This window comes from Ovis aries, chromosome 4, assembly GCF_016772045.2.
Source record: "Ovis aries strain OAR_USU_Benz2616 breed Rambouillet chromosome 4, ARS-UI_Ramb_v3.0, whole genome shotgun sequence".
Classification (NCBI taxonomy): domain Eukaryota; kingdom Metazoa; phylum Chordata; class Mammalia; order Artiodactyla; family Bovidae; genus Ovis; species Ovis aries.
This window is the reverse complement of record NC_056057.1, coordinates 55,739,405-55,767,247: the sequence shown is the minus strand read 5'-3', so window position 1 is coordinate 55,767,247 and position 27,843 is coordinate 55,739,405. Positions and strand designations below refer to the sequence as shown.

Below are 27,843 nucleotides of genomic sequence, written 5' to 3'. Positions count from 1 at the left end.
TAGCTCAGTTCCGTTCAGTTCAGTCGCTCAGTCATGTCTGACTTTTTGCGACCCCATGAATCGCAGCACGCCAGGCTTCCCTGTCTATCACCAACTCCCGGAGTTCACTCAGACTTGCTTCCATTGAATCAGTGATGCCATCAAGCCATCTCATCCTTTGTCGACCCCTTCTCCTCTTGCCCCCAATCCCTCCTAGCATCAAAGTCTTTTGCAATAGGTCAACTCTTCGCATGAGGTGGCCAAAGTACTGGAGTTTCAGCTTTAGCATCATTCCTTCCTAAAAAATCCCAGGGTTGATCTCTTTCAGAATGGACTGGTAGGATCTCCTTGCAGTCCAAGGGACCCTCAAGAGTCTTCTCCAACACCACAGTTCAAAAGCATCGATTCTTCAGCACTGAGCTTTCTTCACAGTCCAACTCTCACATCCATACATGACTACTGGAAAAACCATAGCCTTGACTAGATGGACCTTAGTTGGCAAAGTAATGTCTCTGCTTTTGAATATGCTGTCTAGGTTGGTCATAACTTTTCTTGCAAGGAGTAAGCGTCTTTTAATTTCATGGCTGCAATAACCATCTGCAGTGATTTTGGAGCCCAAAAATATAAAGTCTGACACTGTTTCCACTGTTTCTCTATCTATTTCCCATGAAGTGATGGGACCAGAGGCCATGATCTTCGTTTTCTGAATGTTGAGCTTTAAGCCAACTTTTTCACTCTCCTCTTTTACTTTCATCAAGAGGCTTTTTAGTTCCTCTTCACTTTCTGCCATAAGGGTGGTGTCATCTGCATATCTGAGGTGATTGATATTTCTCCCGGCAATCTTGATTCCAGCTTGTGTTTCTTCCAGCCCAGCATTTCTCATGATGTACTCTGCATAGAAGTTAAAAAAGCAGGGTGACAATATACAGCCTTGATGTACTCCTTTTCCTATTTGGAACCAGTCTGTTGTTCCATGTCCAGTTCTAACTGTTGCTTCCTGACCTGCATACAGATTTCTCAAGAGGTAGGTCAAGTGGTCTGGTATTCCCATCTCTTGAAGAATTTTCCATAGTTTATTGTGATCCACACAGTCAAAGACTTTGGCACAGTCAATAAAGCAAAAATAGATGTTTTTCTGGAACTCTCTTTCTTTTTTGATGATCCAGTCAATTTGTCAATTTGATCTCTGGTTCCTCTGCCTTTTCTAAAACAAGCTTGAACATCAGGAAGTTCACAGTTCACGTAATGCTTAAGCCTGGCTTGGAGAATTTTGAGCATTACTTTACTAGCCTGTGAGAGGAGTGCAATTGTGCGGTAGTTTGAACATTCTTTGGCATTGCCTTTCTTTGGAATTGGAGTGAAAACTGACATTTTCCAGTCCTGTGGCCACTGCTGAGTTTTCCAAATTTGCTGGCATATTGAGTGCAGCGGAATTCTATCACTTCCACTAGCTTTGTTCGTAGTGATGCTTCCTAAGGCCCACTTGACTTCACATTCCAGGATGTCTGGCTCTAGACGAGTGATCATACCATCATGATTATCTGGGTCGTAAAGCTCTTTTTTGTACAGTTCTTCCATGTATTCTTGCCATCTCTTCTTAATATCTTCTGCTTCTGTTAGGTCCATACCATTTCTGTCCTTTATCGAGCCCATCTTTGCATGAAATGTTCCCTTGGTATCTCTAATTTTCTTGAAGAGATCTCTAGTCTTTCCCATTCTGTTGTTTTCCTCTGTTTCTTTGCATTAATCACTGAAGAAGGTTTTCTTATCTCTTTTTGCTATTCTTTGCTTGTATTCTTTGAATGTATACAAGCATTCAGATGCTTGTATCTTTCCTTTTCTCCTTGGCTTTTTGCTTCTCTTTTCATAGCTATTTGTAAGGCCTCCCCAGACAGCCATTTTGCTTTTTTGCACTTCTTTTCCATGGGTACGGTCTTGATCCCTGTCTCCTGTACAATGTCACGAACCTCCGTCCATAGTTCATCAGGCACTCTATCTATCAGATCTAGGCCCTTAAATCTATTTCTCACTTCCACTGTGTAATCATAAGGGATTTGATTTAGGTCATACCTGAGTGGTCTAATGGTTTTCCCTGCTTTCTTCAGTTTCAGTCTGAATTTGGTAATAAGGAGTTCATGATCTGAGCCATAGTCAGCTCCTGGTCTTGTTTTTGCTGACTGTATAGAGCTTCTCCATCTTTGGCTGCAAAGAATATAATCAATCTGATTTCAGTGTTGACTATCTGGTGATGTCCATGTGGTGATGTCTTCTCTTGTGTTGTTGGAAGAGGGTGTTTGCTATGACCAGTGCATTTTCTTGGCAAAACTCTATTAGTCTTTGCCATGCTTCATTCCGCATTCCAAGGCCAAATTTGCCTGTTACTCCAGGCGTTTCTTGACTTCCAACTTTTGCATTCCAGTCCCCTATAATGAAAAGGACATCTTTTTTGGTTGTTCTAAAAGGTTTTGTAGGTCTTCATAGAACTGTTCAACTTCAGCTTCTTCAGCGTTACTGGTTGGGGCATAGACTTGGATTACTGTGATATTGAATGGTTTGCCTTGGAAGCGAACAGAGATCATTCTGTCGTTTTGAGATTGCATCCAAATACTGCATTTCAGACTCTTCTGTTGACCATGATGGCTACTCCATTTCTTCTGAGGGATTCCTGCCCGCAGTAGTAGACATAATGGTCATCTGAGTTAAATTCACCCATTCCAGTCCATTTTAGTTCGCTGATTCCCAGAATGTTGACGTTCACTCTTGCCATCTCCTGTTTGACCACCTGTAATTTGCCTTGATTCATGGACCTGACATTCCAGGTTCCTATGCAATATTGTTCTTTATAGCATCGGACCTTGCTTCTGTCACCAGTCACATCTACAACTGGGTATTGTTTTTGCTCTGGCTCAATCCCTTCATTCTTTCTGGAGTTATTTCTCCACTGACCTCCAGTAGCATATTCGGCACCTACTGACCTGGAGAGTTCCTCTTTCAGTATCCTATCATTTTGCCTTTTCATACTGTTCATGGGGTTCTCAAGGCAAGAATACTGAAGTGGTTTGCCATTCCCTTCTCCAGTGGAGCATATTCTGTCAGACCTCTCCACCATGACCCGCCCGTCTTGGGTTGCCCTGCAGGAATGGCTTAGTTTTCATTGAGTTAGACAAGGCTATAGTCCTAGTGTGATTAGATTGACTAGATTTCTGTGAGTATGGTTTCAATGTGTCTGCCCTCTGATGCCCTCTTGCAACACCTACCATTTTACTTGTATTTCTCTTACCTTGGGCGTGAGGTATCTCTTCACAGCTACTCCAGCAAACCACAGCTGCTGCTCCTTACCTTGTATGAGAGGTATCTCCTCCCGCCGCCCTTCCTGACCTTCAATGTGGGATGGCTCCTCTAGGGAGCCCACACAGCCACCACTCCTTGGACATGGGGTTGCTCCTCCTGGCCACCACTCCTGAACTCGGATGAGGGGTAGCTCCTCTTGGCCGTTCCTGAGCTGTTGCAGCCTGGCACTCTAGGCCGCTGCCCCTGATCTCGGACGTGGGGTAGCTCTCGGCTGCCGCCACTGCCTGCACTTAGTGTTAGCTAGTTTGAGATATTAAAATAATCCTTATGTTTCACTATTCCCTAGGAAGACCTATGCTGAATTTTCAAAGATATAACTATATCTTATGAAAACAGTATGTAAAATGTTAGTGTAATTTTTACTTTTGAACATCAATTATACATTATGACCTATATGAAAATGTATTTTATTTATTTATTTCAGATTTTAGTGTATTTTGCCAAATCAGACATTCACTAAACAAAATATTTTGTATTATGCTTAAGCTTTGCACAGCTTTTCTGTTTGGAAATGATTAGATGGTAGTATTTCTTTTAGGACATATCTTCATTTTTGTTAATTAAAAGACAGAGTAGAAACAAAGAGTTCCAAGTAACATGTTAAGAAAACAAATCTCTTTTTTGAGTATCAGGGAGTTCCTGGGGTGGCGGGGGGGGGGGGGGAAGACAAGAAAATTAAACTAGCTAGTAATTGTTCACTTTGTTTACTGCAGTCCCTTAAAAGAAAAGAGTTCAAATTCTCTGGGAATGCTTGAATTATGCTCTGCTCTCCTACAACAGTCCTTAAATAAATATACAATCAAATTTAAAAGGCTAAAAGAAATAGACAAGGGAGTATTTCTAAATGTGAACTTTCATTCAGAACATCTTTGAATATCTCAGCTTAAATTGAATCCTGCCCTTGTGTGTGTATACACATGCATGTGCCATGTTGCTCAGCACACTGAAATCATACATACTCCTCATTATACTATACACTTCATGAGAGCAGAGTTATGGCTTATCTCAGAGCGTGGACAGTGCCTGACATACAGTCAGCAGCGAATCCATGTGTGTGAATGTGAGAGAATTCTTATTTGTCTATTTGGCTCTGCTCTTGCCTTCTCTGGTTTCTTAGTTTTCTTCACTGGCTTGTTTTTTTCTATTAATTAACTTTTTTTTTAAATTCAGCTTTTCCCCCCCTAATCTAAGTGATCATTTGGTATATAATTAAGTGATCACTATGATCAATATTCAATGACTTAAAATTTTTTTTCTTGAGGTTTAAGTTACTAAAATAAGATATGCTTATTTAAATAAAACCTATATGTTGGAATCTTGATATGTTTTTTATTTTTAAAATTAGCTTCTTGCTTTATCTTTTTTATTTAAAATGAACTTTGGTTAAAGAAATACATGTGCTGAGTTTAAAAAACAAATAAAACAGAAAGTTTATTATAGTGAAAAATAGCAGATGTCTGCCTTTCACCTTCCTACTGTCCAGTCCAGCTATACAGAGGAACACATTTCTGATATTTATAACCATTATTATAAATTATATGCTTATTGACATTACTTGATCTATCTAGTTTAAACATTAATTTTGGTTAATGAAAATGGAGAAATTAATGGGAGAGAATGGCATATCAATAAAAAGTGAAATAAAAACTAAGCTGAAAGGGATTGCATTGAATCTATAGATTGCTTTGGGTAGTATACTCATTTTCACTATAGTGATTCTTCTGACCCATGAACGTGGTATATTTCTCCATCTATTAGTGTCCTCTTTGATTTCTTTCACCAGTGTTTTATAGTTTTCTATGTATAGGTCTTTAGTTTCTTTAGGTACATATATTCCTAAGTATTTTATTCTCTTCGTTGTAATGGTGAATAGAATTGTTTCCCTAATTTCTCTGTTTTCTCATTATTAGTGTATAGGAATGCAAGGGATTTTCTGTGTGTTTATTTTATATCCTGAAACTTTACTATATTCATTGATTAGCTCTAGTAATTTTCTGGTGGAGTCTTTAGGGTTTTCTATGTAGAGGATCATGTCATCTGCAAACAGTGCGAGTTTTACTTCTTTTCCAATTTGGATTCCTTTTATTTCTTTTTCTGCTCTGATTGCTGTGGCCAAAACTTCCAAAACTATATTGAATAGTAGTGGTGAAAGTGGGCACCCTTGTCTTGTTCCTGACTTTAGGGGAAATGCTTTCAATTTTTCACCATTGAGGATAATGTTTGCTGTGGGTTTGTCATATATAGCTTTTATTATGTTGAGGTATGTTCCTTCTATTCCTGCTTTCTGGAGAGTTTTTATCATAAATGGATGTTGAATTTTGTCAGAGGCTTTCTCTGCATCTATTGAGATAATCATATGGCTTTATTTTTCAATTTGTTAATGTGGTGTATTACATTGATTGATTTGTGGATATTGAAGAATCCTTGCATCCCTGGGATAAAAGCCAAGCAATCTGTAGATTCAATGCAATCCCTATCAAGCTACCAACAATATTTTTCACAGAGCTAGAACAAATAATTTCACAATTTGTATGGAAATACAAAAAACCTTGAATAGCCAAAGCAAGCTTGAGAAAGAAGAATGGAACTGGAGGAATCAACCTGCCTGACTTCAGACTATACTAAAAAGCCACAGTCATCAAGACAGTATGGTACTGGCACAAAGACAGACATATAGATCAATGGAACAAAATAGAAAGCCCAGAGATAAATTCACGCACCTATGGACACCTTATCTTTGACAAAGGAGGCAAGAATATACAATGGATTAAAGAAAATCTCTTTAACAAGTGGTGCTGGGAAAACTGGTCAACCACTTGTAAAAGAATGAAACTAGAACACTTTCTAAGACCATACACAAAAATAAACTCAAAATGGATTAAATATCTAAATGTAAGACCAGAAACTATAAAACTCCTAGAGGAGAACATAGGCAAAACACTCTCCGACATACATCACAGCAGGATGCTCTATGATCCACCTCCCAGTATATTGGAAATAAAATAAAAAATTAACAAATGGGACCTAATTAAACTTAAAAGCTTCTGCACAGCAAAGGAAACTATAAGCAAGGTGAAAAGACAGCCTTCAGAATGGGAGAAAATAATAGCAAATGAAGCAACTGACAAACAACTAATCTCAAAAATAAACAAGCAACTCCTGCAGCTCAATTCCAGAAAAATAAACAACCTAATCAAAAAATAGGCCAAAGAACTAAATAGACATTTCTCCAAAGAAGACATACGGATGGCTAACCAACACATGAAAAGATGCCCAACATCACTCATTATCAGAGAAATGCAAATCAAAACCACAATGAGGTACCATTTCAGACGAGTCAGAATGGCTGTGATCCAAAAGTCTAAAGCAATAAATGCTGGAGAGGGTGTGGAGCAAAGGGAACCCTCTTACACTGTTGGTGGGAATGCAGACTAGTACAGCCCCTATAGAGAACAGTGTGGAGATTCCTTAAGAAACTGGAAATAGAACTGCCTTATGACCCAGCAATCCCACTGCTGGACATACACACCGAGGAAACCAGAATTGAAAGAGACATGTGTACCCCAATGTTCATCGCAGCACTGTTCATAATAGCCAGGACATGGAAGCAACCTAGATGTCCATCAGCAGATGAATGGATAAGAAAGCTGTGGTACATATACACAATGGAGTATTACTCAGCCATTAATTAATAAAGAATACATTTGAATCAGTTCTAATGAGGTGGATGAAACTGGAGCCTATTATCCAGAGTGAAGTAAGCCAGAAAGAAAAACATGAATACAGTATACTAATGCATATATATGGAATTTAGAAAGATGGTAATGATAACCCTGTATGCGAGACAGCAGAAGAGACACAGATGTATAGAACAGACTTTTGGACTCTGTGGAGAGGGAGAGGGTGGGATGATTTGGGAGAATGGCATTGAAACATGTATAATATCATATAGGAAACAAATTGCCAGTCCAGGTTCGAGGCAGGATACAGGATGCTTGGGGCTGGTGCACTGGGATGACCCAGAGGGATGGTACGGGGAGGGAGGTGGGAGGGGGGTTCAGGATGGGGAACACGTGTACACCCGTGGTGGATTCATGTTGATGTATAGCAAAACCAATACAATATTGTAAAGTAATTAGCCTCCAATTAAAATAAATAAATTTAAATTAAAAAAACTAAGCTGATATATGCTACAATAGAACTCTACATAAGTGTTTTGGGTCCATAAAAAACAGGTTGGCATTTTAGGTCTTCCAGGCTCCTTTTAAAAATAGCTGTTGTTTAGCTTCCACCAGCAGTAAACAAGAGAGCTCATCTTTCTGTATTCCTGACAACACTGGGTAGAATCCAGTATTCAGATTTATGCTATTCTGATGATGTAAGTTGTATATCATTTTAGTCTTCATCCTCCAGATAAGTGATTTTGAGCATTTTAAACTACTTGAGAGCTGTTCTGGCTTCCCCTTCGAAGGCAGTGCCATTTCAAGTTTTTACTTATTTTTCTATTAGTTTCTTCTGAGTATTCTAATATTGATTCTTTGTTGGTGCTAGGTCTTCTCTCAATTTATATATGATGTCAGAACTGAACCTTATTATCCTCCCTCCATATCTTCTGCCTGTCTATTGTCTGTTGAAAACTTTCGTCAAAGAATAAGTTTAATCAGAAAAATGAGAACGTGTGGAAATAAAGGAAAACAAGCAAAGGAGACCAAATAATGTACTCATTAAGTATAGTCAGGGACCTTTAATTCCTTCTACAGGGCTATAGATAACATTCTGAACCTTATCCAATGAGCTGTCTTATAGACACTAAAACACTAGGTGGAAGAAGTTATCTATATGATGACCAGACTGTTCCCATTACATGTGGTACTGGTGGTTTAGTCGCTAAGTCATGTCTTACTCTGGCTATCTCATGGACTGCAGCCCACCAGGGTCCACTTTACCGGATTTCCCAGGCCAGAATACTGAAATGGGTTGCCATTTCTTTCTCCAACCCACAGCATAAGCTACTACAATTCCAAGAATTGATCAGAAAAAATGAGAACAACTGGATCCTGGAACTGATAATTAACTGTATCTAAAACAATTTAGATGACAGTAGTTAGACCACTGATGACCAATTTGAAGATGACTGTGCTGTTTTTGCATCTAGTCCCCCTGCCACACTTCTGTCTATAAAAGCTCTTGCCCCGCTGGTTGCCAGTGCAGGGGTAGTTGTCCTTTGGACAGACATCTGCCCTCCCTCCCCAGTTGCCAGCATATGAAGTAGAGCAAACTTTCCTTTCCACCAACCTGACCTATTAATTGGCTTTTAAGCAGCAAACAGCCAGACCTCACACACCTTTTGGCAACATTAGTCACTAAAAAATTCTCATCTTAACTTAGTAAAAGTCATTAATTTTATGGCTCATTATTTATGTTTTGTTTCAGAATTGCCTTTTACTTCTAATTTTCAAAAAACTCACCTGAATATTTTCTGTTAGCTTTGAAAAGATAACTTTCACATTTTAAAATTGTTTGTGTGCATGTGTGCTTAGTTGCTCAGTTTTATCCAACTCTTTGCGACCCCATGGACTGTAGCCTGCCAGGCTCCTCTGTTCATAGGATTCTCCAGGCCAGATTAACTGGAGTCTGTAGCCATTACCTTCTCCAGGGGATCTTCCCAACCCAGGGATCAAATCCTGAATTGCAGGTGGATTCTTTACCATCTGAGCCACCAAGATCTTTAATCTAGTTAAATTTCAAATTTATATATGGTGTAAAATAAGGAGCTAAGTTTTTGCCATATTCTGAGCCTATATTTCTTTCTCTATAGAATGAGTCAGCACTAACCTTTTCTTTTACTTTTGATATCATCTTTATCATACATAAAGTTACCACTGACCTGTGAATTTATTTCTGAACTCTGTATCTCTGTGTCTGTCCCTGAATTTGTTGTGTATCCTAATATTTGATAGAGTGAGATCCCTTCTCTATGTCCTTCATTTTTTAACTTTGATAATAATAGACATTTTATAACATACTTTAAAATGGATTTTTAGATTTTATTTGAAAATCTAGAATTTATAGGTTGATTTAGGAAAAATTGATATCTGTGAATATGGGGAAGTCAAAAATAAGTCAGTATGGAATTAGAAAACAATTTAGGCTGCTACATTTTCATAAAATTTTTTTTTTTTTGGTGGCATATCAGTTCAGTTCAGTCACTCAGTTGTGTCCGACTCTTTGCAACCCCATGAATCCCAGCATACCAGGCCTCCCTGTCCATCACCAACACCCAGAGTTCACTCAGACTCACGTCCATCGAGTCCGTGATGCCATCCAGCCATCTCATCCTCTGTCGTCCCCTTCTCCTCCTGCCCCCAATCCCTCCCAGCATCAGAGTCTTTTCCAATGAGTCAACTCTTCGCATGAGGTGGCCAAAGTACTGGAGTTTCAGCTTCAGCATCTGCTGTGAAGTCGCTTCAGTCATGTCCAACTCTGTGCAACCCCAGAGATGGCAGCCCACCAGGCTCCTCCATCCCTGGAATTCTCCATGCAAGAACACTGGAGTGGGTCGCCATTTCCTTCTCCAATGCATGAAAGTGAAAAGTGAAAGTGAAGTCGCTCAGTCATGTCGGACTCTGTGCAACCCCATGGACTGCAGCCTACCAGGCTCCTCCGTCCATGGGTTTTTCCAGGCAAGAGTACTGGAGTGGGGTGCCACTGCCTTCTCCGTCAGCTTCAGCATCATTTCCTCCAAAGACATCCCAGGGCTGATCTCCTTCAGAACGGACTGGTTGGATCTCCTTGCAGTCCAAGGGACTCTCAAGAGTCTTCTCCAACACCACAGTTCAGAAGCATCTATTCTTCGGTGCTCAGCTTTCTTCACAGTCCAACTCTCACATCCATATATGACCACTGGAAAAAACCATAGCCTTGGCTAGATGGACCTTTGTTGGCAAAGTAATGTCTCTGCTTTTGAATATGCTATCTAGGTTGGTCATAACTTTTCTTCCAAGGAGTAAGTGTCTTTATTTTCATGGCTGAAGTCACCATCTGCAGTGATTGTGGAGCCCAAAAATATAAACTCTGACACTGTTTCCACTGTTTCCCCATCTATTTCCCATGAAGCGATGGGACCAGAGGCCCATGATCTTCGTTTTCTGAATGTTGAGCTTTAAGCCAACTTTTTCATTCTCCTCTTTTACTTTCATCAAGAGGCTTTTTAGTTCCTCTTCACTTTCTGCCATAAGGGTGGTGTCATCTGCATATCTGAGGTTATTGATATTTCTCCCAGCAATCTTGATTCCAGCTTGTGCTTCTTCCAGCCCAGCATTTCTCATGATGTACTCTGCATAGAAGTTAAATAAGCAGGGTGACAATATACAGCCTTGATGTACTCCTTTTCCTATTTGGAACCAGTCTGTTGTTCCATGTCCAGTTCTAACTGTTGCTTCCTGGCCCACATATAGGTTTCTCAAGAGGCAGGTCAGGTGGTCTGGTATTCCCATCTCTTTCAGAATTTTCCACAGTTTATTGTGAGCCACACAGTCAAAGGCTTTGGCATAGTCAATAAAGCAGAAATAGATGTTTTTCTGGAACTCTCTTGCTTTTTTGATGATCCAGCAGATGTTGGATGTTGGCAATTTGATCTCTGGTTCCTCTGCCTTTTCTAAAACCAGCTTGAACACCAGCAAGAAATGATTGGGGAAGAAAGATTAACATAAATAAAGTCACGGGTGGAGTCTGCTGCTATGCAAAATTTTGTCATTGAGAAAAATATGGAGAACAGAAGCAACAGAGAAAGAATGCTAGAATGTTAAGAACAGGAGTTTTAATTACCTATATTTTTGTAACTTTGAATTATGTAATACTTAAGATTAACTAAAACAGTGGTTTCAAGTTATGCTTTGCAGTATATATCTAAGCTTCCTAGCATACTCCCAGGGTAACTGGTGAAAGAATAGTGGTGGTACTGAGTGAGTATTTGGAATCCTGATTCAGTCAGAACGTTTCATTTTTTTATCCGCTTAATTAATTGACCTCTCACCAAGATTCCATTGGAAGAAAGGATTTTTCAGACAAAAGTGTTTGGAAATGACTTAAAGAAAATTACTGAAATGCTTAAATGTTCAGTGAGCATGGTATATGATGTCATTGATCATTTTCAGTGCCTGTGGAAATGTTGCTAATTGAACATGGTACTCTTTCCTGTTGCAGACTTAGGGTTAGTCTCCCTGCAGCTTTTCATGTGGTCCCTAGCAATCAGAGTTGCATGTTTCTTTCCCTTTCTCCCTTGCTTTTCACTTTTCTTTCTTCAGCTATTTGTAAAGCCTCCTCAGATAACCGCTTTGCCTTCTTGCTTTTCTTTTTCTTTAGGATAGTTTTGTTTGCAGCCTCCTGTCCAATATTATGGACCTTCATCCATAGTTCTCCAGGCACAGTGTTGACTACATCACATACCTTCAATCTATTTTGTCACCTCCACTGCATATTCATAGGGGATTTGATTTAAGTTGTACCTGGCTGGGCTAGTGGTTTTCCCTGCTTTCTTTAGTTAAGCTTGAATTTTGCTATGAGAACCTGATGATCTGAGCCACAGTTAGCTTGTTTTTGCTGACTCTATACAGCTTCTCCATCTTTGGCTACAAGAATGTAATCAATTTGATTTTGGTATTGACCATTTGGTGATGTCCATGTGTAAAGTCATCTCTTGTGATGCTGAAAAAGGGTACTTGCTATAACCAGTACATTCTCCTGGCAGAATTCTGTTCATCTTTGTGCTGCTTCATTTTGTCTTCCTAGGCCAAACTTGTCTGTTACTCCAGGTTATCTCTTGACTTCCTACTTTTGCATTCCAATCCCCAATGATGAACAGAACATCTGTTTTTGGTATTAGTTCTAGAAAGTCTTCTAGGTCTTTGTAGAACTGATTAGCTTCTTCACTAACTGTGGTAGGGGCATAGACTTGAATTATTCTAATTTGCATGGCTTGCCTTGGAAATGAACCAAGATCATTCTGTAATTTTTGAGGTTGCACCCAAGTACTGCATTTCAGACTCTTTTGTTGATTATGAGAGCTATTCCATTTCATCTATGGGATTCTGGACCACAGTAGTAGATACAATAGTCATCTGAATTAAATTTGCCCATTCCTGTCCATTTTAGTTCACTGATTGCTAAGATGTCAATGTTTATTCTTACCATCTCTTACTTGACCACTCACAACTTACCTTGAATCATGAATCTAACATTCCAAGTTCCTATGCAGTACTGTTTTTCTCATCATCAGATTTTACTTTCATCACCAGATGCATCCACTGAGCATCATTTTGGCTTTGGCCCGGCTGCTTCACTCTTTCTGGAGGTATTAGTAGTTCTTCTCCACTCATCCCCAGTAGCATAGCAGACACCTTCTGATCTGGGAGAAGAAATGCTTACTGTTAATCTGTTAATTGTGGAAAGACCTACAAAACTCATTAAGTAGGCAATTGAAATCAGTCATGTTTTCAGTTGGGAACTTTGAGACATATATAATTTTGTTCTTATAAATTACAGAATTTAATCATCAAAAGTTTAAACCTGGAAAATCAGTATAAGAATGGGAATTAAAATCTGTTTCTTGAAAGTGTGCTTAGTGCTGTTGCTATGGTCCTTGCTTTGTACCAAACAGTGGCTTTAAAGTTTCCAAAATGTAGGAAAGCAGTTTTATACACGTTTGAAGATTCCCAAAGCAATGAATGCTTTATACTTACCTTTAGGTTTAGTATGTTTTATGGTGAAATCATTGAACTAATTGGGACATAAATGAAAACTTAATTTTCAAAGCGGTGACAATTGTTTGTCTCTATTAACAGGGCTGCTCTAATGTGATACTGGAATTGAATTTACCTAGGGCTCCATATCAAGGTTGACTTGGAAGTCTTATTGAAGATCTGGGAGAAATAGGTAAGTGGCCTTTTGGTGATAAGTCTCTTTCATTCATTGTGCTTATTTATGTTTTTCTAAAGTTTCTTTTGTCCTTTCAGTTTTTGGTTAAGTATCTTTGCTCAAAGGTTAAAAAAAAAAAAACTATCAGTGAACCATAGAGACATCTCATGCCTGGCAATAGGAGTTTTTACCACTGTTTCTTCTCTTGGGCTTTTTATTTCATTTCTTATTGTGCTCCTTCTTCCTTTTAAACCTGATCTCACTTTGGCTTTTGAGAATTAACACAAATTTATGAGAATGTGAATTCGATTTTGAAATATTGGGAATAAATGATTAGACAAGAAAAGCACTTGAAGTATTTTCTGTCACCACTATGCTGGCCTATTTATACTGATGTTTTCAATACTATTTTATTAAGATCCAGTTGATACTTAGGAGAATCTAGAAATGTCAGAAACTAAGGAGAATGGCATACTGCTAACGATTTTTTCTTGAAAGTTTGATTTTTGTAAATAAACTTCTTGAGATCTAGCAAGTCAGCTATTTAGAAATCATTTATCTTTTTTAATATTATACTTCTTTCAATATAGTGGTAGTTTTCCTTGATATTTACAGTGCCAGTTTAGAGAATTTGAACTCCATTATTTGTTACAAATCAAGGACCACAGAGATAGTATGAGTTGCAGTTCCAAGAGATGCAGATTTTATCTTCCACTCTTACTCTATAATGTCTCTGTGAAATTAGTTTTTTGGTGTCATTTCTTGACTATGGTATCAGTCAAGCAGTTTTGTTATAGGGGGCCAAAGTTGTAATTATATAGTTACAAGAAGAAAACTGAAAAAAAATTCCAGATGAGTTGTTTACATCATTTCCCTCTCTAGTCTTTACCCCCAAAGAAAGGGGAACCCTGATACTCTGACTTCTTAAAATCATGATTTTTTTCTTGCCCATGCTACTTCAGAATTCTTTATCAAATGGGTTCACCAAAAATATAGGATGGGTCTCAGGATCCTTGCTGTGATGCCTAAATTGCTGTAGCCATTTCTAAAACTTTATCTAGATAGATGCTCCATATCTTCCCTGAGAGAATTTTGTCAATGTACTTGAATCATATAGTCAGTTATTTCTCAGGTACTGTTTTGCCTATGGAATTTTGCTTGTTTTGTACCAACTTTATAATTCTGTCACACATACAAACAAAATCATTTCAGTTCAGTCGCTCAGTCGTGTCCGACTCTTTGCGACCCCTTGGACTGCAGCATGACAGGCTTCCCTGTTCATCACCAACTCCTGGAGCTTGCTCAAACTCATGTCCATCAAGTCAGTGATGCCATCCAACCATCTCATCCTCTGTCGTCCCATGGAAGTCCAAAAACAAAAAGAATGAATCCACATGTATTTAGCATTTAAAATTTTGGAAACATTTTGATAACTTTTTACTTCATTTTACTTTTTCATTAAACTCATTAATTTTACTGTTGCATTTTTTATGATGTAAGTAAGGTGGCCATTATTATTCATTATTTAGTAAGTGGAGAGGAGAAGGCAATGGCACCCCACTCCAGTACTCTTGCCTGGAAAATCCCATGGATGGAGGATCCTGGTAGGCTGCAGTCCATGGAGTTGCGAAGAGTCGGACACGACTGAGCGACTTCACTTTCACTTTTCATTTTCATGCATTGGAGAAGGAAATGGAAACCCACTCCAGTATTCTTGCCTAGAGAATCCCAGGGATGGGGGAGCCTGGTGCGCTACCATCTATGGGGTCGCACAGAGTCGGACACGACTGAACCGACTTAGCAGCAGCAGCAGCAAGCAGTAAGAAACTAAAAATTTTGGCAGAGAATTTCAAGGACTTGCAAAAAATGGTGTACCTTATTGTGATATTATAGCTAATAATAAATAATTACATGTTATTAGAACTCAGATCTGCTTACATGCAATCTTTTTTTTCTTCTGTTATTTATTACTATGGATAATGATTATGTTGATATATCCTGTCATTGTGAGACCTTTAATATTAAATTCTCATTTGTGAAGTAGTAATAGGACATTTGTTTCAGTAATAGCAGGGGAATTTTAGATTTATAAGTAGGAGTTACCTGACAGTGAACATCATGGAACCATGAAAGAAACGACGTTTAGAAAATAGACAGTTTTTCCCAGAAGGGTACATAATTGTGTATGTATTAAAATGCACAGCTATTTTCAAGAAATACTCATTTTCTTTCTTTCTTTTCCACTCTTCCATTCCTTTCCCTCCAGAAATCCCTAAAGTGAATATTTGTTTTCAAATGGTTATCCCCATTTTACCTCTCATAGAGGTTTGCAGAACCTGACCTAGATTATACTAAACAGGAACTAAAATATTCCACATAGCTTCCAACTGGGATTGTGTATATGGGTAAATGTTTACTTAAAGTGTGTGTGTGTATGTGCGTATTTTACTTCATAATATTTACAGTTATTTCCAGAGTTTCTATTGTAAGAGTATTAAATTCAAATAAAAGATCAGTTTTAGTTATTTCAGTGGAGTAGAAAAAACTTCATTCACATACTCATACATATTGCTATAAGTTTCATAAATTGTAAAAATTAGGCATCATACCTGACAAAATATTTGCTCTAATTTTCAAATTATTAAAAAACTATGAACTATGCAGGAAGATGATTTGGCTAAGGAGGGGCTGGACTTGAATCACTATTCAAGTATGTGGTGTGCACACATTTTTTGGTAAAATGAAACATACTGAATAGAACTGTTAATACACAGGCTGTAGCATGTAGCTGTTGAGAATGTAAGCTTGGAAATCATATTGGTTAGATTTGAATTATGGTTCAAAAACAAACCAATCATATGTGAAACCTTAGATAGGTCATTTAAACTCTCTAACTCTTAATTTCTTAATCTAGAAAAAAGAGATAATAGTAACTATTTCTTAGAGTTGACCCAGAAAGATGTTATGGGGAGGGAGGTGGGAGGGGGGTTCATGTTTGGGAATGCATGTAAGAATTAAAGATTTTAAAATTTAAAAAATAAAAAACTAAAAATTAAAAAAAAAATAAAAAATAAAAAAAAAATAAACAAAGTCAAAAAAAAATACTTATTCACCTTTTGAAAAAAAAAAAAAAATAAGGACTAAATGTGTAAATACATATAAAGAGAATAGTAAGCTTTCTTTTTTTTTTTAGTTAGTTTTATTTTGTTCCCTATTAACATGAGTCTCAAAGTTTGACTGTATTTTCCAGGCCACCTGATGAGTGTCCTGACTCGCATTCTAACTTTGGTCCGTGAAATGGTAAAAAGGAGTTAATTTGTAAATGTGCATTCTGTGATTTTGTTAGCATGTGTATGAATTTTTGATAGCTATATACTAATATTTTAAAGCTTAAAATGTCATACATTTATTATGTTAATAATTTCCATGGGTCAGGAGTCCAGGCAATGCTTAGCTCAGTATCTTACAAGGCTACAGTCAAAATATTGGCTAGACTGCATTTTCCTTTGGAGTTCAGAGTCTTCTTCCAAACTTACTGGGCTTTGGCCAAATCCATTTCATTGCTTTTATAGGACTGAGATCCACAGGTCCTAGAGGTTATCCACAGTTCTCATCGATGTGGCTCTCTCCATATACAGTTCACATAATAGTAGCTTATATCTTTAAAATTAGTAGGAGAGTTTCTACTAAATGTTAGAAAAATAGAGTTATATATCTATGTGTGTGTGTATATAGTAACATAACCATTGAAATAGCATCCTACAACCTTTGCCAGATTCTGTTAGCAGCAAGTCATAGTCCTGCCTGCCTGCAAGGGGAGGGACTTATATAGGGCATAAACCTGGGGACCACCCTAAAGTTTATCTGCCACAGCATGTTAAATTTCTTGATTTCAAATTAATTTAAACTATCATTTTATTTTTTTAATTATGTAAGATTTAATAAAAAAGTAACATTGTCACTAAGTCTAAAATTTTATCCTCAGTTCTGCGTATGGTATAAGTTTCAGTGGGCCATTCCTTTCTGCCTAATATTGATCCATTAGTTTAAGCTGGCTAACCACCAGACTAAAACAGCATTCCCTGGTACTCTGAAAAAACCCTGGTATCCACCATTTTCTCCTCATTGCACTGATATGTACACCTTGAACTTGCCTGACACTTGCCCACGTCTTTGCCAGTGTATATCCTATTGTTTCTTTTCCTTTGTCTTCGGTAAATGTAAAGCACATTTACATCTCTGCCTCTTCCATTACATTTGTCCTGTTTCTTTCCTCCTTTTTAGCCAATTCAAGACTTTTCCTGATAATATCATGTGTGTATCACCTGTAGCCTTGCATATAATCATATCTTAAGAAACATTCACAAATATTTGAAAAGTGAAAGTGAAAGTTAACTCAGTCATGACTGACTCTTTGTGACACCATGAACTGTATAGCCCTCCAGGCTCCTCTGATCATGGGATTTTCCAGGCAAGAAGGGAAGCTCAAATATATGAAATACCTCCTTAATTAAGAGCAGTGGTCAGTTTGAGAATCATATTTTAAAGGATGGTTTTTATAAATTATCTGCTCTTACACTGACTCAGTAATCTGAAGTGTATCTCAGATCTTAAGTGTAATCTTAAGTGTATTTCAGTAATCTTAAGTGTGTCTCTTAAATCACCTCTAGGAATCCAGTACAACTTGTATGTTTGAAACTGATTGCACATGGGAAGAATGTGAATCTTGGGGTCCAGAGGGTGAGCTGTGATAGGCAGCCTTTAAGATGGTCCTTAATGATCACCATCTCCTGGTTTTCATACAACTGTATTTTTCCCTCCCACATGTACCTTGTTTCTTGTGGCCAGTTGACTAGAATATGGTACAAGTAATAATATATTGCTTTTCAGATTGAGTTATACAAGATATTAGGACATCTGTTTTGGATGTTCTTTCTTGTTTCTATTTTTTTCTCTATCTCTTTTTTCTCTTCCCCCCCTCCCTTGTTCCTTCCCCTTTCCCTTCTTTCTTTCTCTCTCAGTCTCATGACTTGCTCTAGGGGAGGATACCTGACTTGGTGAGGTCCATGTGGTGAGGAACTGTTCCCTCTGTCCAGTAGACAGGGAGGAACTATCAGTAACTGCATCTTCTTGAGGAAGCCTGAGCCTAAACCACCTAGCTGAACTACTCCTGGATTCCTGATCCTCAGAAACTGTTTGACATAATAATTTTTATTTTTTTGTCCAAAGCTGCTAAATTTGGAGGTAATTTGTTATATAACAGTAGATAATGAATATATTATATACTACCCCTGAAAATTATTTCCACAAACTTCATTACTATTCTGGACTTGGCAGGAAATACAAAGATTAATATAGTATACAGGTATACTGAATATGTGGTCTCTAAAGTAAGTGCCGTGGGGAAGGTATGCATGTTTATGAGAAAGAGGGCTTAAGTGAGAAATCTTTAGATTTCACCTTGAATACTGATTTTATAATACGCAGAGGCCTCTTCTAGTCTCCTGCTGCTTGAGTACATCAGTGTTGGAGTGTCAGGACTGGATAGATCTGGGTGCTAGTCTGGTGCTGATTCTCTTTTAGAAGAGCTGTTTGAAATAGTTAAAAAACAAACAAGCAAACAAAACAACAACAACAAAAACTCTTACCTTTACAGAGTCTGTGCTTTTAGAATCTATTCTGCTAATCTATCATACTAGCTTCCCATCGTTCTCCTTTAATGTCTTTACAGAGTTGTGAAGAAAACATCTAGATATATGTATACATATGTGGGGTTCAGTGCTTTGAAATGTTTAAGTTAGAGAAATAATTCATTCAGTCTCCAGGAAAGTGAGTTAAGAAGTATGTATCAGCAAGTAGTAGAACAAATCTTTGTATAAATTCACATTAAACTGTCATTCAGAATTTTCTTCCTATTGATTATTCTGTAATGATAGAACCTGGGCAAAAATACAGCATTATATATTTTTTAATTTTAAAAAAATTTATTTTTTAATTGAAGGATAATTACTTTACAGAATTTTGTTGTTTTCTGTCAAACACCAACATGAATCAGCCATAGCTGTACATGTGTCCCCTCCCTTTTGACCCTCCCTCCCATCTCCCTCCCCATCCCACCCTTCTATGTTGATACAGAGCCCCTGTTTGAGTTCCCTGAGACATACAGCAAATTCCCATTGGTAATCTATTTTACATATGGTAATATAAGTTTGCATGTTACTCTGTCTATACATCTCACCCTCTCCTCCCCTCTCCCCATGTCCATAAGTCTGTTCTCTATGTCTGCTTCTCCCATTGCTGCCTTGCAAATAAATTCATCAGTACCATCTTTCTAGATTCCATATATATGCATTAGTCTATGATATTTATCTTTCTCTTTCTGACTTCCTTCACTCTGTATAATAGGCTCTAGGTTCATCCACCTCATTAGACCTGACTCAGATGTGTTCCTTTTTATGGCTGAGTAATATTCCATTATGTATATGTGCCACAACTTTTTTATCCATTCATTTGTTGATGGACATCTAGATTGCTTCCATGTTATAGCTATTGTAAATAGTGTTGCAATGAACATTGGGGTTCATGTGTCTTTTTCAATTTTGGTTTCCTCAGGTATATGACTTGGAGTGGGATGGCTAGGCCATATGGTGGTTTTATTCCTAGTTTTTAAAGGAAACTCCATACTGTCTTCCATAGTGGCTATATCAATTTACATTCCCACCAACAGTGCAAGAGGATTCCCTTTTCTTCACACCCTCTCCAGCATTTATCATTTATAGACTTTTTGATGATGGCCATGCTGACTGGTGTGAGATGATTTTTCATTGTAGTTTTGATTTGCATTTCTCTAATAATGAGCAATATGAGCATCTTTTCATGTGTTTGTTACCCATCTGTATGTATTCTTTGGAAAAATGTCTGAAAATACAGCATTATATTTTTTACAAAGGGAAAAATAGAAACTGGTTCCTATAAAAAAAAAAAGGAGAGTTTACATTTGTAATATCAAATTTATGGCCTGGAGTGATCCACTAGTAAAATTTTTGGTACCATTATACAAAATAGCAAAATATGGATTTTAACTGGCCTGCTTTTCACTTCCACTGAACATTAAATACATTTTTAATGGTCTTATTTGCTGGGAAGAGCACCATTACAATAATTTGCTTTTTACAGCCTATATCAAATATGAACCAGCATCACTTATTACAAAGTTTGTGCTTTGGGAGGCATTTTCATGACATCTAACAGTACTGCCCAACATTTCTTGGAATTAGTCTTTAATCATATCATTTTCCAAAATGAGTTGTTGCTCATACTTACTGATTGTTTTGTGGTTAAACTAATCCACCAACTATATTTAAAATGTCATACGGATTTATAAGGAAAGGTCCGCTGAAACTACTGCTATATTAGTAATCACATGAAAACGTTTTAGAACTGCTGTGCAGCTTGAGTGTTTTCAGTTTTTTTTTTTCCCCTCTATGATATCCAGGGGGTGAATATGAAACTTCATTTTTAACTATTGGCATTTCAAGTTTTTACTATTATCTGCTGGAATACAAAGAACTATTACTGTAGGTGTCATGTGAAATAAAGATAGAGTCTGAAGCCTACTTTAGCTGTTAGCCTTATTAAGGAGTTCTTCATGTGTTGAATCCAGCACCTGGTCTTGTGTAAGCTATGCTGTGAGAGCCTGGGGAGAGCTTTCTTTCTCTTTACTTTGGCTTTATTAAGACTCTGTCACATTTTCACTGTTGCCCTACCTCATCTAACTTTCTAGCTACAACTCACAGGACAGTAGGTCTAATATAGATTGACGCCTTTGTCTGAAGACTGATTGAAACTTGTGTCTTAGAGTTGCTAATGCTCACTGAACCATTTTATTGAAGATAAAGTAAATAAAATAGATTGCCATATGAGAATTCTCTGAAATCAAATGGAATAATTTGGCAGGTTTAAGCCCATGAAGAAGGCAAAGCAGTGAAACAGATGTGAATACTTTTTATGCTCAGTATATCAAGGGGAAAATATTCTTGTTATATTGGGCCTAAATTTTCATTCTTATTCATACAATTAAATGTTAAGCATAAGTCTCAATTGGCCTATTATTTTTGGTCTTAAACAAGGGGTCCTCATATGAAAGTAATATGAATAATAACTTTTAAGACTATAATATTGTGGTGATTTTTTTCATTGTCTTTTTCTCACACTTAAGCACAGGAATCAGTAGCATTAGAGAATTTAATAAACAACATAAATGAATGAATTTGATAAAATGCACTCTAGAATCTTAAGGTTGGAAAATAATAGTTCAGTTCAGTTCAGTTCAGTTCAGTCACTCAGTCGTGTCCGACTTTTTGCGACCCCATGAATTGCAGCACGCCAGGCCTCCCTGTCCATCACCAACTCCTGGAGTTCATCCAAACCCACGTCCATCGAGTCGGTGATGCCATCCAGCCTTCTCATCCTCTGTCGTCCCCTTCTCCTCCTGCCCCCAATCCCTCCCAGCATCAGAGTCTTTTCCAATGAGTCAACTCTTCTCATGAGGTGGCCAAAGTACTGGAGTTTCAGGCAAATAATAGTAAACCTTACTAAAAGATGCTACCAATCTTGACCATTTTATTCATTAGTTAAGAGTGTATGTTCACATGAAAACAGCCTTTTTGGAAAACTGTCCTGTGATTTTTTTTCTCCTTTGAATATGTGTTAAGTTTATATTGATAATTTTAAAATATTTGTTTTGTATATATTGTCATCTGAAATAATCTTGGGGAGGGAAAAAAGAAGCCGGAGTAACCTCAGCATCTAGAATTCCATGAGATTTTAATGAAAATAGCATATGATACCATGATAACATGTATTGACATATTTAATTTGTAAAATACAAGGATCTGAGCACTTATGTGAAGACATGTGGAAAATCTGATGGAGGGAAATGAAGATCTCGTATTTGATTGCCTGGGTCAGATTAAAAGTAAATATTTATAGAAGAAAGATCAATAAAAGGGTTTTGTTAGAAAAGTTTCTGAACTTGCTAATTAAAGACAGCATTTCTCTTCAACATTATAAAGAATCTGTCACATTAATACTTTCTTCTGTAATTTCTCTTGTGGTTTCTCCATATTCAAGGTAACTTCAGTTTATGCCCTTTTAAAATATTTAGTTCATTTTAAAATTTTTTGCTAATACATTTCATTCATTTGTTTCTCAGGTAATGATTCATGCTTAATTTTAGTTATAGCTATTAAGCACGTGTTTTTCTTGTCTCTGGGTACCCAGTAATTTTTTCAGTTCTCACAACCATGCCATAGTGATTTCAACTGTCATCAGTTAGATGCAAAGTATATATGACACTCTCATATTAGCAATAAACCATCTTAAAGAAATCTTTGATACTCTTTGACTTTTTAATTAATATTGCCAATTAAGAACTGCTATAATCTTAACCATAAATTTGACCCTTTTTCTTCTATAGGGTTCAGTCAGGGTTCACGGTGACTCTGATGCTGTGCAAGGCTGAATAGGAATAAACATATTTCATGTTCCCTTGTGAGTGAGCTCAAAGAGAAGTTACTGCATTTCAGTTTTCCTTGTATATTACAGCTAAAAATATAATCATTTGTCCAATGATTATTAAATAATTTTATATTCTTTAGAGTTTTATATTATTTATGCCCTTATATTTTATATTTGTTTTCTTCATTGTTATAGTATGTGCATATTTCTCTCTGATTAACTAAAAATGTTAAAGTTCATTGCTCTATCCAGAACTGCATCTCGTTTACTCTAGACTCCAACCATTTATCTCCTTTGACATTTTGATTTTCAATATGAACTTGTCTTCAAAAAATCATGTGTAGAGAAGTTTCTTTAAAATGAGAGCATTATGCTGAGACTCTGAGAAACCTTTAGTCCCTTTAAAATATATTCTAGACATTTAGCAACATGCCAAACTGCAAATGAGAGGAAGTTGTAATAAAGGAGTGTATTTAGTGAGTCTGTTTCTGATCCCACCCTTGATTTTGTTATGCCCTACCTTCTCTCTAGTTATCCTTTGTTCCTTTGCATTTAATTCTAATTTTCAAGTTCTGATCAACATCCCAAAGAATGGGTATTTCCCCTTATCTATAGAACCTAGCATTTGTATACTTCTCTGTGGGCTTCCAACTGATTTTAGAGTCAGCTCATGGAAGGTCATTAAAAGATCATATCACTCATTACTGAATGGCAGTATTTGAAAAGTTAAAACATTTGTGAATTGTGTGTTAGGAAGCAGAGATAAGTTTCTGAGGCTGGTGATTAGTAGAAGTTGATCCATAACTTACTCTTACTGAGTTGTAACTCTAAATTTCAATTACTATCATGATTACTTAACATATTTATTGACTGCTATTTTGCACATTACTTCATATTTTTATCTTGTTAGCTAATCTAAATGTTCTTTAGGAATTTCCATGTTGTTACAATGGTTGGCAGAATGCATATTTGCATATATGCAAATATGAATCATTAAAGAGAAATGACAGTATACAATTTTACAGTCACAGCATATGAAATCTTGATGGTAAAAATGTATTGGCTTATTAGAAATTTATGTATGTGTGCATGCTCAGTCATGTCCAACTCTTTGCAACCCCATGGACTATAGCCTGCCAGGCTCTGTCCATCAAATTTTTGAGGCAATGATACTGGAGTGGGTTGGCATTTCCTTCTCCAGGGGATTTTCCCAACCCAGGGATTAAACCCTCATCTCTTGTGTCTTCTGCATTGGCAGGCAAGTTCTTTGCCACTGAGCCATGGAAGAAGTCCTAGAAATTTATATAGATATTCTAATATTAATTTACTTAATGCATACTGATAGAGAACTTCCTATTGCCAAATACTTCTGTACATTATTTTAAAATAGTTAATCAAAAGACTTGAACTAAAAGTTTTCTTTTTACTTACCCAGATTATGTGATGAATAAATAATTGGGAAGTTTGCCTCTTGTGACATCAACACATAGGTATTATTACTGTGTGATTTTAATGTAGCAATGAAATGAGCTAAACAATATTAACTCGCAACTTTAAGAAGAGGTACTATAATCTCATTTTAAGATGGAGAAACAGATATAATTAGTAATTGGTAACGATAGAGTCAGAATTTAAGCTGAGGCAATTTGGTTTTAGAGTTTATAAGCTTAGCCTGGGAATTATTTTGGTGGGTACTTCCTAAGGTCACTCCATAGTGAGTCACACTTTTGAATAATTCCCACCCCTTAAGTGAGGGCAGAACCTGTTGCTTATTTCTAGCCAACATAACATGGCACAGGTGGTGGAATAGTCATTGCCATGAATATATTATGTTATATAAGATTCCATCTTAACAGACTGGAGCAAGAGTTTATCCTGCTGGACTTGAAGAAGCAAGCTAATGTCTTTTGAGGGGACTTGAGAAATTGTCATGTGGCAAAGAACTGTGAGCAGCCTCTCAGGAGCTGAGGCAACCTCTTCCCTACAGCCAGCAAGAAAATGGAGCCTTCACAAAAGCAAGGAACTGAACTGTGCCTTTTGTCACATGAGCTTGGAGGAGAACCTGGAGCTCCAGGAAAGTACACACTCCAGCCAACACTTGGCGAGAGTCTGAGCGCCAGTTTATCTGTTCCAAGACATCTGACCTACAGAAGTTTTAGGACAATAAATACATGTTGCTTAAAGCTACTAGGTTTGTAGTAGTTTGTGGTAAATTTTACACAGCAATAGATAGTTATGAACCCATGAACAACATAGGTTTGAGATGTGTGAATCCACTTGTAAACTGGATTTTCTTCTGTAATGTGGTACTATAATAGTACAAAATTTGTGGTTGGTGGACTGTGTGGAGGGTCCATACCCCCACCGCCAGCAATTTTCCAGGGTCATTTGTAATACAGTTGTGAGTAGTTGAAATAAAATCCCATGTTGCTTGCTGTTAATAATTCTCATAAGTAATGTGGAACTTGAAATGATTTTTGAAGAATGTGGTTGAGCTGTTTAGAATTATAACTACATGACTGTGAAAAATCCTTTACATCTAAGAAAATCTGATTGAAGGTTACAGCATTTACGTTTGGGAAGATCTGAAGATATGTTTGGGAAAGAGATATCTATTAAAATTTTTCTGATGGCTTTACAAGAAATACCAACTAATAACAAAGTGAATCTGAGCATTATTGAAGCACTTTAATAGAAGGCTTGTTTGACCAAAGCACTGGAGGCAAGAATAACTTTTAAAGAAACATTCATCTTTCATGCCTGTTGGTAACCATCCCTAGCTCTCTCCTTGTAGATCACTTTTTACCTCTGTTTTATGTTTCCTTAATCTGGTCACCCTTTGCTATTTGTTTTATGCCTTAGAAATCTGAAATTAGTATTTATCTTTTTGAAAATACATATTTTATCTCAAATTTTTGGATAAGTTATTGAGTTTCTTTACTGCACATGTCAAACAGTTGAAAACTTTGTGAGTTATTGTCATCAACAATTTAAAAAATAAGCTAATTTTAATCAAAACATGTAAAAGTGTAATGCTGACAACAGATATTGATGCTACAAGGGTGAGGAAGGTATATGATATTTTATTCAATCATTTGTTACTTTATACTTTAGAGCTCCAAGCTTTATCATACATGTATGGAATATCTTAATGAAGCTCTCTGATTGTTTAATAATTTTTAAATTATGATGATAAAAATAAATATAGCTAGATATTTAATAGAAGTACTTAAAATGCAGTTGTAATTCAGTAATTTAGATAATTAGGTAAGTATAATTAGGTACAGTAAATAACTGCGTTTTAGTTTGTATGATAAGAAATAGGCACATGGATCTACTCTAAATTTTTAAAATCTCTCACTACAGGATTGTTTATGGTATTATAAAATAAGTGACCTAGTATTTATGACCACAGAAAGTAGCCTTTAAAAAACACTTTAGCTTCTATAGATCTTTAACTAATATGAGTGTCTAATTTTTACATCTTTAACTGTTTAGTGATCAACCACTTGGGGGATAGTGTGTGTATTTTTTTTGTGTGTGTGGGGCTCAATGTTGGACTGGAGAATAAGTAAAATATGTAATTTTTTTGAAAGTATCCTTCACTGTTATGTTTAAAATAGAATTTGTATGTGAAAATTCTGAGATTCAGATGATTTCTTTCTCTATGATCTGTGTTCTTTTAGAGATCCTTTGTCTTTACTGATTAAAGTTAACATTTTCCACATGTTCTTCTTAACCCATTTAAAGAAGTGGTTTGAAATGTTTCAATAACAACTTTACAAGCAAAATATTTAAAAATAGAAAACAATTCTGCAAGCTAAAAAGACACATTACATATACAGTCAATAGTAAGCTACATACCTCATATATATTTTATCTTGAAATATTTTATGTAATTTTTCTTATGCCCTTTTATTCTTTATATCTTTTAATATTATTGTTTATATCATTAATATGAAAATGAAAAAATGCAATGTTTGACCTCATTTGACTTTTTTGATGTTCAATCAGTTAAAAGTTTGTAAGACATTTAATTGCCAAATGGTATGATTATTATTCATATCATCATTTGATATATAATGTCAACTGAATTGCCTCCCTGGAGTGCACTGTGTTTCACAGATCAATAGATTTACCAAGAGCTTGAAGGAGAGCTTTAAACATTCATTGAAAAGAAGGAAAAATATATCCCTCTTGTAAAATGGCTTATGTAGTCATTTTATCAGCTTCATAATTATTTTATTTACTTCTGTGAATAAATCTCCTTGTAACAATAGTTTTAGAGTATTAAAGCTCCCTTAACAAAACTAAATTGTAGTGTTAATCAGATTTATTTTACTCAAGTGCACTGAAAACTGTATAACAGAAATACAGAGGCAGATTCCTTGAATAAATACTGCTTCTGAGATTTATCCGGAATAACTTCCATTTAAAATACAGTTCTAAATATTCTATACCTTCTCCTTTAATAATTCATATAAAAGCATCATCTTATATTATTAATATGTCCAGTCCTTATTCGTTATGAAGGAATTGCTATAGTGAGAGTTTGTGGATTAGAAGGGCAGTTGTTCCTTCTTCCCCACCCCTTAGATGCTCACCATCCCTGATAAAGCAGCATGCACATCAATCAGTGCTGTTACATTAGTTCCCCTTACTCCCAAGTGCTACAGGCCAATAGGGCCAAGACATGCTGTGCACATGGTGGGTATACAAATGTGCTGTGCTGAGTTGCTCAGCTGTGTTTCCTTCTTTTCAGGAACAGAATGCTTCGGTTTTCATTGTTTGTGAGGTTTTATTGTTTCCAAGATCTCCCAGTGGGGCAGATCTATGTGTGTTTATGTATGTGTGTGTGTGCACGCGCAGACGCTGTGCTCAGTTGCTCAACTGTGTCCAACTCTTTGCTACTGCATGTGCTGTAGCCCACCAAGTTCCTCTGTCCATGAAATTTTCCCAGCAAGAATACTGGAGTGGATTGCCATTTCCTCTTGTAGGGGGTCTTCCTGACCCAGGGATTGAACCCACTTCTTCTGTGTCTCCTACCTTGGCAGTAGATCACTGAGCTACCTGGGAATC

General features: G+C 36.7%; 1 protein-coding gene across 10 annotated transcripts in view; it reads left to right on the top strand.

Annotated features, from left to right (window-relative positions):
- Positions 1 to 27,843, top strand: part of FOXP2 (forkhead box P2) — a 669,679-nt gene that overhangs the window by 208,529 nt on the left and 433,307 nt on the right. For all 10 annotated transcript variants that reach the window (XM_060414748.1, XM_060414743.1, XM_060414739.1 and 7 more), the window contains one exon: positions 13,173 to 13,263. The gene's annotated coding sequence lies outside the window, so the exon portion shown is untranslated. The remainder of the gene's footprint in view (positions 1 to 13,172; positions 13,264 to 27,843) is intronic.